Source organism: Onychostoma macrolepis, chromosome 23 (assembly GCF_012432095.1).
Source record: "Onychostoma macrolepis isolate SWU-2019 chromosome 23, ASM1243209v1, whole genome shotgun sequence".
Lineage (NCBI taxonomy): Eukaryota > Metazoa > Chordata > Actinopteri > Cypriniformes > Cyprinidae > Onychostoma > Onychostoma macrolepis.
The window spans coordinates 20205344-20216897 of record NC_081177.1 but is presented as its reverse complement, the minus strand read 5'-3'; the positions used below and the strand labels follow the sequence as shown (position 1 = coordinate 20216897).

Below are 11554 nucleotides of genomic sequence, written 5' to 3'. Positions count from 1 at the left end.
CCATTCATTTAACTTGCCACAAACAATTTCTGTCATTTTCTGTTTTCTTAATAAACAATAATATATATATATATATATATTTTTTTTTTTTTTTTCATTTATTTTCTTTTTTTCTAAAAGTGCAACGAACTTATCACTGCATTCTGGCACTACTTTGATTATACTTACAGCAAAAACAAGTTTAAAAGTTGAACTGTTTGCATTATAAAAATTCCAGTTAACATTTAGAAAAAAACATCTTAACACCTTCATGCAAATCACTGATACTTCCTTTACGCTTTTAGAACATTCAGTTAATAACTGGAACCAGAGTTTAATTGCTCAAGAATGTATATATTGCTTGAATAGAGATTAATCAAAAGAGACGTGATAAAATGTGTACTGCGGTTCAAAACAGCGCGGCGTTCTCTATAAAATAAAGAGCTGCTTGTTGACTCAGTCACCTTGCATTAAACATGCCTGCATTAAATAATTGAAAAACGCTATCGGCTGTCTCAATCCTTTTACTTTCGATGCACGTTCAGCGACGAGACTCATCAGTCACGCCGTTATCCATCATTAATCATAACGATAAGCAAACCACAAGCCCAAAAACACACACACCACACGCGCGCGCACACAACAGTTTACCAGCCCCTGTGAAAAGTTTGTGAAAGTGGCCTGACGTCACACTCCCACAATGCTCGCGCGCCCCATAACTCTGCTGCTGCAGCCTGAGGAGCGCGAGACACTCAGGCCCCGAAAAAAGAAAAATTAGAGAAAAAAATTGGAAAAAATAATAAAACAACAGATCAAGAGGAGAAAGACCGGGAACGGTGGCGTGGGGCTCCCACGGTAGGTTTGCGCTTAGTCGGTGCTGGAATGTGTCGGCGGTTCCTTGTGAAATTGACTAATGCGGCGCTGGAAAGTTTTTGGTGGCAACTGCTCGTTTTTTTTCTGCAAGTCCTCATAATGTAGCTGCACGCTCTGATGTGTGCATGTTTTTTTAATGAGATCCCGATAATTAATACGACTCGTTCGGCCGCTGATCGATGTGGCAGATGATACACGAGACCTTGATAGTAATAACGCTGTTGATATTTTCTCTCGAGCCGATGTCATTTATTTTTGGCTTATTTTTGTAAAACATCGTTGAGGCTCCGGGTATTTAATTTTTAATTGCACGTTCGCAGACTTCATCGATAAATACACTGCGGTTGCGTTTTGTTTACAAACCGATACATTTGCATTTGGTCGATCATCGGCTCGGTTGAGTCTACTGATGTTCAGTGGGACTTTGGAGCGAATAGTTGAATTTTAAGTAATTTCTGAATATTTATGCCTGTGCTGAGCACACACACGAGCTGAAAGCTCTGTTCCTGTTGAGTTTCAAACATTGGTTTATACAAACGCGTCTGTCTATGAATAGTTCACTGCTTGATTTGAGAAAATAACACTGGGCTGTAAATATACAACTATTTTCGGCTAGTTTGTCTCGTACTATATAACTCTACCTCCATGGCTTATCTGTTGCTCGTCATTTGTTTGTCACAGATCGGATGTTCCTGGGCGGATTGTGACTTTGTGAAAAACTGTTTGTTTGTGTGTTCCTATCAAGAGGTACTCAACAAACAACAGTGTCAAGCGGAGGGTTGAGGTGTGGGGCACCTCGTTTTAATGTTCATTTACATATAGCTATTGCTTGGCTGTAGGGATGATTAAGCTAAGAATCACTCTGCTGAGAAATGGTCACATTGTTTATGTTCCATAGTGGGAAATCAGTGAACTCTGTTTACATTGTAAACAAATTTAACCCACTAAATTGAAAACAAGTTCATGCATTCAGTTTGCGAGTAAAATCAAAGCGGTTTCAAATCGCAACTTGAGCGATGACTTGAGTATTACACTTTTAGAACAACTTTGAATTGAAGAAAATATAGTTCAAACTGATCAAAATTGAAGACAAATGGCACGCTCATTGATAGACCGACATATGTTGTTGGAATGATTAAAACATGTTTACGGCGAAGAGAGCTCACTGAAATGTTTTAAGATGTAAAATTAAAAGTCATTCAAAAGTTCATGCTTGTTCTTTGGTCGCAGTTATGCTTATGAAATCTATTAATCATCCACAATTAAAGATCATCCTCACATGCACTAAACACTTTCTCAAATACCTAAAAATATTCATCCCGCTAAAACTGAAAACTTCAGTCTAACTGGTGCTTCAAATATGGTGTGAAATCAAAATATTTTTGACCTTTTTAATAATGTTACTAACATACGGAAAATGCAGTTAAAATACTTGAAATGTATGAAATTGAAAATTAATTGCCGAAATGGTCATTTAAAACATGTTTCTAGCATTGTTCGTTAAAGTGGTTTAAGGTATAGAAATTGTAATTAAAGTTAATTTGTCATTGCTTTTGTATGAGCATAACTGCGAACAATCTTTAATTCATCAGTCAGCATGATTGCAACACTATTCCAACACCTGTAGCTGTGTGATATCTTTTTCTCAAATATATGCAGTGATGTTTCAAAAGCTTTCATTGACTTTGCTTTTTTTATCTCATGCACTTGTTTGTGTTGTGCTAAAGTTAGTTTTGTCGCTGTGTGCATTGAAAATAATCAAAATGAAATGTTTCACTTTGGCTGGAGTCATTGGATAAATGTGAAAAGATGGCTTTCTAACAGTGATTGATAAAGAACAGGTTGTGACGAGCCCTCGTTTGGTGGTTGTGCTCCATCATGGCCCTTTACTTCCACTACCTCGAGCTACATAATAAGGAAATGGAAGTGAGATCGTCACGAGACAGTGCTTTTGTTATTGACATTGCATGTTGAAATGCATATTGTGATGTGTGAGAACGTTTAGCTTTTCAGCATTGGCTTTGATTTTGCTTCTGAGGATCTTTACAAGGGTTTGACTGACTAAAGCTCATTTATTTTCACGTTAAGTGTTCTTACGTGTTAAATTGTGCGCTAGAAGTTTATAAAATTGAGAAATGAGCTTAAAATATTTCTGGTTCTTGTTCCATCTCAGATGTAGTTGTATTTTTTGTTGAGCTTGTCATTTTTTGACACCTCACCATGAGTTATTTCAAACATTTTCCTATTTGTCTGCTTTGAGAGATTTTGAGAGATGTAGATGTTGTGGGATGTTTTAAACAAACGTTCCAGCGGTTTAATTTTCATGTGTTCTCTGAAAAAGGCGTCTTACATGCTTGATTCAGTGTGTTGAGTTTGAGAGAGAGAGAGAGAGAGCGAGCATGTGCATCAAGGGGGGTTTCTCCTCTGAAAACATCCCACAATTCCATGCTCCTCGGTGGGTAACAGGCTGATTATCATGAGAAAGCACATCAGAGGGGTTAATAGGTAGGACAGGCTTTGGAGAGCACAAACGCTACTTAATACCCAGTGTAGAATGGGGATCAGCCCTCATCTGAGTCCTTATATCCTCCACTTATAGCATTGAGGAGTGAACAGGGACGATGCTGTGCCTGAGATATGTGCCAAGTTACATTAAAATAGCTATTTATTTTGCATTATGATTTAAGTGTTTTGTGACAGTAATATGGGCTTGTGGTTCAGCCGATGAGGTTGTTTGTATTTGCAGTCGTGAGCATATTATATGTGTTTGTGTTGTGTCTAAATCCATGTCTGAAATGGGCACTGGGGAGTGTTTATGTGGGCAGAATGAACAGTAGCTGACCTGGTCACTACGTTACCCCATAAAAAAGGGAGGAGAGAAAGAGAGAGATAAAATCAGGCCAAGTTCACGGGGGCATTATAACTCCTCCGAGCACCTTAACACCGGATTTGATTCTTATCAGAAAATGATTCATGTCAGAACTGACAGAAACATGAGAAATCGTTCGTTCAGGATTCAGGTTTGGAACGCCTGTTGACCTGAATGATTGTAGAAATAGAATTTCGCTAAACTAAAAAGAGTGTATTGCATGTTAAATGCGTATTACAGATATTAATTGCTATAGAAAGCTGTAGAAATGAACTCCAAATATGCTATAAACTTGTGAACGGTATATATAATATAAATGTGAAGGGTTGTTATTTATTGTTGTCACAATGGTTTTGTATTAAAGTACTTTTAAAGTTCTTTTTCAGATAGAATATGGTAAACTTAGCAGAGATGGTAAAGTTATAGTTACATTTTGATGAATTTGTCATCAAACAAACCAAAAAATTCAGATTGATAATAATAATGTGTAATAAACTGATAATGTGCCATTGATAAATATCGTACAAAGATTTTGATCTTAGAATGTAAAATCTGTTCATTTAAATGATAATCTGTTTGGATTGTACTCAGGTAACCTAAAAAATTTGGTTCATGTGGTAACATGGTTTTATTCTAGCCAAAAATATTCAAAAATGTTTGACAATAGTTTTAATACAACAAAATGGTATATAAGAGCTAGTTAAAAACAAACTGTTTTAGATTTTAAGGTAGAAGACATCTAGCTCTTTAAAGTTGCGTATTTTTGTTTTTACAGTGTGGAAACAAAAAAAAACAATTGTTTATTATCAATTTCTATTTATTTAACGCTTGTTTATTATCCTTAAACTTTTACTGAAGTATTTATTTTTAGCTCCCTCATCAATCATCATTTGATATGATTTAGAACAAAGGAAGAAGATAAAACTGAAGAAAGGAATATATATATATATATATGTCTAACCAAATAATGTTTTCAGGGTCTAAACCGAATGTTAGGAGTACAGAACAGCGTTCAGAAGGGGTATGAAACAACAATTTCAGCAATCGCAAATCCAAGCTCATTAATTGCAGGAGAAAGGTTCATCGAGCAAACCGAACAAAGAGTAATAGAAAAGAAACCCACACATAAATAGTACATGTGTAAATACACGCTAATGTTCTTGACAGCTTTGCAAAACAAGTCCAAACACAAAGTACACATGCCACACACACCGCAACCAAGTCGCACACGCACAACAGAAGAGTGTCTTTTTTTCCTTTGCTGGCAAGCATTCTGACTGCACTTGCAGTATGCGGCGCCTTTAGATAGTAAGAAGACGCTAGATGTTTGAAACGCATAGCACCACTGTACATGAGTAAAGCTGTGCTTTTGAAAGCAGCCAGCCAGGTGTAGCTTTTCAAGGCCCGAGTCTATCCATCACTGAACACCACTTATGCTGCAACCCCTCCTTCTCTTCCTTTAGATCCCCCTCGTCCATTTTTCCACCCCAAAGATGGGTCTTCTTCCCCTCCGAGCTACTTTCTCACTCGTTAACTGTCTCTCCGCTATCTTTGTTGTGAATTTATTGTCTTACTTCAGGAAATGTACTGTACTGTTACTGTGCAGTAAATTTGTAATGTCTTTTAATGTGATTACCTCACTGTTAAGAAAGATGTTATAATGGATTCTGTAAGTTAAAAAAATCGAATAAAATAGACAAAAGACGCCATTAAATAATAAATTATATTGGAAGCTCACTAGAAATTATGGAAATGATCCCACACTGTAATAAACGGTAACCTGCAATTGTTACATTAAGCAGCTGTTTCGGTAACATTTTATTTTGAGGTGTCCTTGTTACACGTTACATGTGCTTACTATTATATTAACAATAAATTATGCTTGATGCAAGTAACCCCAATCCAAACACTAACCATATAGTAAGTACATGTAGTTAATTAATACTACTCAGTACTTAAATATATAATTACACTGTAACAAGGACACCTTAAAATAAAGTGTAACCACTATTTCTATCTAACCCTCAAACTGTAATAATTACATTTAGATAAGTAATACTTTTGATTTGATTAAAATTAAATAATTTAGATATTACCACATTAAAAACTTCAGTTTTCTGTTGCATCTTTCAAGTGGCAGGCACAGAGTTTAATCCAAAACTAAAAAAGTCAATAATTTTACATGAGAAATTTATTGAGTAATAGAAATAAAAATATGAGATTCAAGCACTCGTTTATCCAAAGCAATATCATCCAATAGCGACACCAGGAAAGTTCAAAGGAGGGCAGCGTCTTTTGAGCTTGTTGTGTTTTCATTGAGGAGGAAATAGTGAATTACAGCCGCGAAAGTCACGTGACGAGAGGCGGTGCTTCTGTGTGGCTGTGATTGGTTGATCACAATGCCAATTAGATAATGCACACCTATTGTGTCCACTACTGTTCTTGGCTGGTTGATTCATGAATGACCATCCACTTGGAAAGCTCTAATTTTACTAACATCTCAAACGACAAATATAAATGAGCATAATGTTATGGACTGTAATATGCGTATAAAAATGTGTATTCGTCAGTGAGGGCACGGATCTGACGGTAGATTGTGACTGTATGAGAAAACAAACAATCAAAAACAGTCATATGGAAAGGATGTGAAATAAGATAAACTTTATGAACCTCAAACGGTTACCACAGCACACACAGACACAGTCATGTACGGAGAATCCAAAAGACCTTGAGCGTGATTAGATGACTCAGTCACAGAGAGGAAAAAGAAAGCTGCATGACGAGGGAGAGAGTCATAGAAGAGGGCTGGAGGAAAACATTTATCATTCATGTCATCGTTTGAGTTGCTTTACTACCTAATGTCGCAAAAGCAATGTTTTGCTGTAGAGAGAGGGTTTGTTTAGTTGTGTATTGATGTATAAATTGGACTGTGTGTAAGTGATGGTCAGAAGTAGTCAGGCAGTCAGGTGTTTTCATGGGTTTCTCTGTTCACTGTTCAAGTGAGTTGTGTATGTTATGATTTGATTGGTAATCATATAATGAAATATAATGGCAATCAAACAAACATTTACAAAAACAAGCTGGAATGTGACACCCTAACTTGCATTCTTTCTTAATTTGCTTAACTATACATTAACTATAACTATTAAGTTAACTATCAAATGAACTATACAGAATAAGAGAAAATATACAGAAAAAATATTTACACAGAAATTGGTCACATTTTAAACTCCTAATTTGTTGCTTATTAATAGTTAGTATAGTTGATAAGTTTAGGTATTGTGGGATTAAGGGATCTAAAATATGGTTATGCAGAATAAGGCATTAATATGTGCTTTATAAGTACTAATAAACAGCCAATATGCTAGTAATATGCATGCTAATAAAAAACTAGTTAATAGTGAGAATTGGTCCTTAAATTAAAGTGTTACTGAGAAAATTTATGAAATGAAGAAGCTTCAGTTGCGCTTAAGTTGAGCCTTAAGTCTTAAGCAAAGTACTCTTTTTTTTATTTTTTTTGGAAGTATTACTTAAATATGTTTGCTTATTATACAGTAAATATATTTTGTATTGTTTATATTTATTATAGTTTTATGTTATAATGAGCGATTCAAAACCAGTTGTCAGTTTTAGTTTTTTGTTTAGATGAGCTCTTTACCTAAATGAAAAAAAATATATATTTATTATGTTTTATATTTCCTCTCTTTCTTTCCCTCCTTCAGCTGCTCCCATTAAGTGATGCCACAGCAGAAATATTATATTTTATATTATTTATATATTTTTTTATATTGTTTATAATGGGCGGTTCTTCAAAAGCAAAGCTCAGTTTGTTTGTTTTAGTGTTTTAATATTTATTTTATTGCTTGGTTTTTAACATTGAACACATCAACCGTTAAAGATCTAAAATTATTTTTGTTGTACAATTTTCATCAAATTAGTGTATATAAAAGGTGATACATTTATTTAGTGTCTCGCGATCATAGACTCTCATGATGTATTCTGGGGCTTTATGAATGCAACTGCAGTCTTTCATTTGGACTATAAGGGACACTTTCTGGCAAATGTTTTCTTATTTCTCCTACCCCTCATTCACTTTGTGAAGCTCTATAAATTGGCTTTATGGTTCTGGAGCTCTGCCCACAGCTCTTCATTAATGTGTGCGTTTGCGCATTGGTGTTTTTATTCCAAGTGTTCATGCTGGTATAACTGGCTTCCTGACGTGGGACCTGTATGCAAAGTGCATGTTTGCGTAAGCTTGTTTGAACAGGAGCTATTTAAAGTTGAAGATGAATTTCTGGTGATTTAATGTGAGTTTGATGGAGAAATGTTTCCTGACAACACATGAGAGCGAGGTGCTTGCCGTCTCATTGTGTGCTGACAGGTGTGTGGTCCTGCGAATCCATTGTTACGTTTTCAGCTGCAACCGAGAGAAGAATCACTGGAAACTCTTGGTGTCGGTATTCACTCAGAAAATATATGAGTGGAGGAGGAAAGAAAAATAATGAAATGAAAGGAATCGTGTATCATGATGTGACTACTTTATGCTCATGCATATTTCTAATGCTCCTTCACTATCTCTGTTACACTTAAACAGACATAATTAGCAAATAAATTAAGTCTGTTTATAGATGCATGCTTCACTTCTTTCACTTCTTTCGCTCTCTTATGTAATTTATACTTTATTGGCACAATTTGTTTTTATAAAAATTAGCAGTACAGTAAATACAGTAGGCTATATCTAAAATCATTTAAAATCAGCATATCATTAAAATGTAGTGATAGGAAGAAATAAGGTGCCAGTAATGGTAATTAAAATAGAAACAAGTAAACTGTGGTTGCTTAATATGCTTAATAACATCTAAATGAACTTGTTTTATTGAATCAGCAAAGCCTATGAGTGAATGAGCCTGACTGAACTCATTTTTAAGCATCAGATCTGGTAGAAATTGCTCCTTAACATAACTACTGCACATTTTCCAAAATGCATTAACAGAAAATAAAATAAATAAATAATACAATTAAATAAAAAGTTTGATAATACAATAAAGTAATAAAAAATAAAGCATTGATATTGAAAAGTAATTTTTTAAGGGTCAGGACAGGTAGAAATAGAATGTGTAAATTTCAGAACTGCATAAACTAATAATACAATGCAAAGATACAAAATGCACTCATCAACAACTTGAATGTCATAATCAACAGTATTCAAGTCAAATATAACATTTAATATGATTCAAAATAATTTTAAAGGTCAGGAAAGACAGGTAGAAATCGCTCTGGGTAACAACTGCACATTTCCACATTTTGACTACGTTATAATACTGTTATAAATGTTATAAAATGCACTGTTTAAATTTTTGAATGTATTTTCAGAAAGTTTGCAGCTCAGATATGAGGTTTTCTGCAGAGTAACACTCTCATTGATGCTTTTCGCACAATCTTAAAAAATATGTGGTCTCTCCCTCTCTTTCCTCCATGTATTCTCAGGCTAACCACAGCTCACTCCAGTGGCAACATAGCAAAATTGTAGATGCTGATTTCCTCTCAAAGGGATAGAGAGAGAGAAGAGGAGAAAAGGAAAGAACAAAGGGAAAGAAATGAAAAAGAGAGCGAGAGAGAAGCTCTGGTGTTAACAAATGACCTCTGTTGCTTGCTTTCTTCCTCTCTTTCACTCTCCCTCCCTCTCTCTTCCTCACAAAGTCCAGAACAACAACAACAGGAGGAGAGAGAGAGAGAGAGAGAGAGAGAGAGAGAGAGAGAAATGAAAGTAGAGAGAGGACTGTGGGTCTCTTTCTGTGTGCCCTCCAGTGGCAGCGTGAAGTTTTCAGTTTGATTGAAGGGCCCTTTTCTCTGCTGTGTGGTGTGAAAGCTGTCCTAATTGAATGATAAAGTGGCCCGAGATGGAGTCCAGTGAATAGGCAACAATACACAGCCTGTGTGTGGTAGAGGGGTTTTTTTGGTTCTCGTCCAGGCCGTTCTCTCTCTCTCTCTCTCTCGCCCCGCTGTGAGTGGGGGTCCCATTATCGAGCGCTCTGCTAGATTCGGTCACATGACTCCTCCCTGCCTGCTCGCCCGGCCCCTCCCTCCCCTGCCGAAAACCGGCCAATCAGACGGCAGCAGGGATATTTCTCAGCGACCATGTGGTTGAATGCCCTCATTTAGCGAGCAGCTGACTCACAGCACATGTCTTTCTCTATCACACACTTCGCCTGCCGGACGCTGGCGAGAGAGAAAATTCCATGTCCGTGCACTTTGAGCGTACACCGTTAACAGTCCAGACTGGCTCTGTACTGGGACCGTATCCGATGAACGTGAAACGCTCTCTTCTGTTTAATCAGAGGCAGATGTTGTTCATCTTTTGATTCGATTGCTACTAATAAGGACGCGATTGTTGTGTAGTTCACTAGCTGATTTTAGATGGTAATGCTTTATAATTCATTAGTGTTACACCTGTTATGTGTTACGAGATCTTTTAATTTTATGTTCAGTACAAAACTGCACTGTATGAACATCATGCCATGTAGATGCAGATGCTCTGCTCTAACTGTAGCTAATTTATGTTATAAAAAGAGGCTAGATTTAATTTATTTACAGACTTTTTAAATCATAGGTTTGGATCAAGGTGTTTTTGACGTGTTCAAATGATGAATGTAATCCCCCCAAATTAAACACCATAGTGTTATTCAAGATGGAATCAAAAGGCAGTATACTAAAATTAAAAAATAACATAAAATAAGATTTGTATCAGAAATGTGCCTCTTGAGTTTCTGTTTGTCATCTTATAAAAGTTTCTACATCATTTGGAAGTGGTTTGTAATGCGTCTTGAAATTGTTTGTAAATTCACTTGGTTTTTTTGACCCAGCTTGGTTCAGTTTTTACTGCCAAAATAAATGTAGAGATAAATAATTGTTTATTTACATGAACAGTGCCTTCGTGAATGTTACAGTAACTGTGTGCTGCTGCTGGGGTCTGTTTGCACATTGGCTCTTTATCGTACAAAGCTGACCTGTTTGGTTAGCAAAGACAAACACAATCTGAGAATTTTCTGAGAAGTATGAGATTAATGTCAGTTGTAATGTTTTCCCCTTAACTCACAGACAAATATACCTGGAATTTTTTGGTATAAGAGACATGCATGTGTGATAAAATAAGATAATAAGATACACAATAAGATAAAGAAGATTACAAAAAAAAAAACTTTTATTCAGCAAAGATGCAGAAAACCGATCAATTTTGTTACAAAATATTTTGTTTTATTTCAAATAAGTGCTGAACTAAACCAGAAGATTCAACAGGAGAGGAAGAGATGAAGACGAAGAGCTTAAATTTGTTTAAACAAATTCTTTTTTTTTTTTTTTTTTTTGTATTTTACAAGATTACTATTTTTGATTAAACAAATGCAGCCTTGTTGAGTATAAACAACTTCTTTCAAAAAATATTTTTAAAAAGTCTTACTGACCTAAAACTTGTGACCAGTAGCTAATGTATACATACTTTTAGAAAGACTTCACAGCAGTATTACAAAATAAATAAATAAATAATTTTCAGGTGAGAAATGACTCCACTGCATGGGTGTCATCACCAGTTTTGTGATTTTGAAATGCAGAGTAATTGTTCCTGGACTCCTTTAGAATGATGGGAAATAATGGGTTCAACCAATTCAAATCCATAATCAAAACAAGGGTTTTTCCCAGAGTTGAATAGGTCAGTTTCCCTTGAGTTGTTCTCTGTTTAAAGAAGTTCCTCCGCTCTGTTTCTTCATCTTGTATTGGTTCACGCCTTTTAAAAACCTTTTCTACTGTTGACTCTTCTGGTTTATTTTTCAGTATATT

At 35.6% G+C, this 11554-nt stretch overlaps 1 protein-coding gene across 1 annotated transcript in view; it reads left to right on the top strand.

Annotated features, from left to right (window-relative positions):
• Positions 1 to 288: 288 nt before the first annotated feature.
• plagl2 (pleiomorphic adenoma gene-like 2) overlaps positions 289 to 11554 on the top strand; it is a 43675-nt gene continuing 32409 nt past the window's right edge. The window contains exon 1 of the mRNA XM_058762793.1: positions 289 to 834. The gene's annotated coding sequence lies outside the window, so the exon portion shown is untranslated. The remainder of the gene's footprint in view (positions 835 to 11554) is intronic.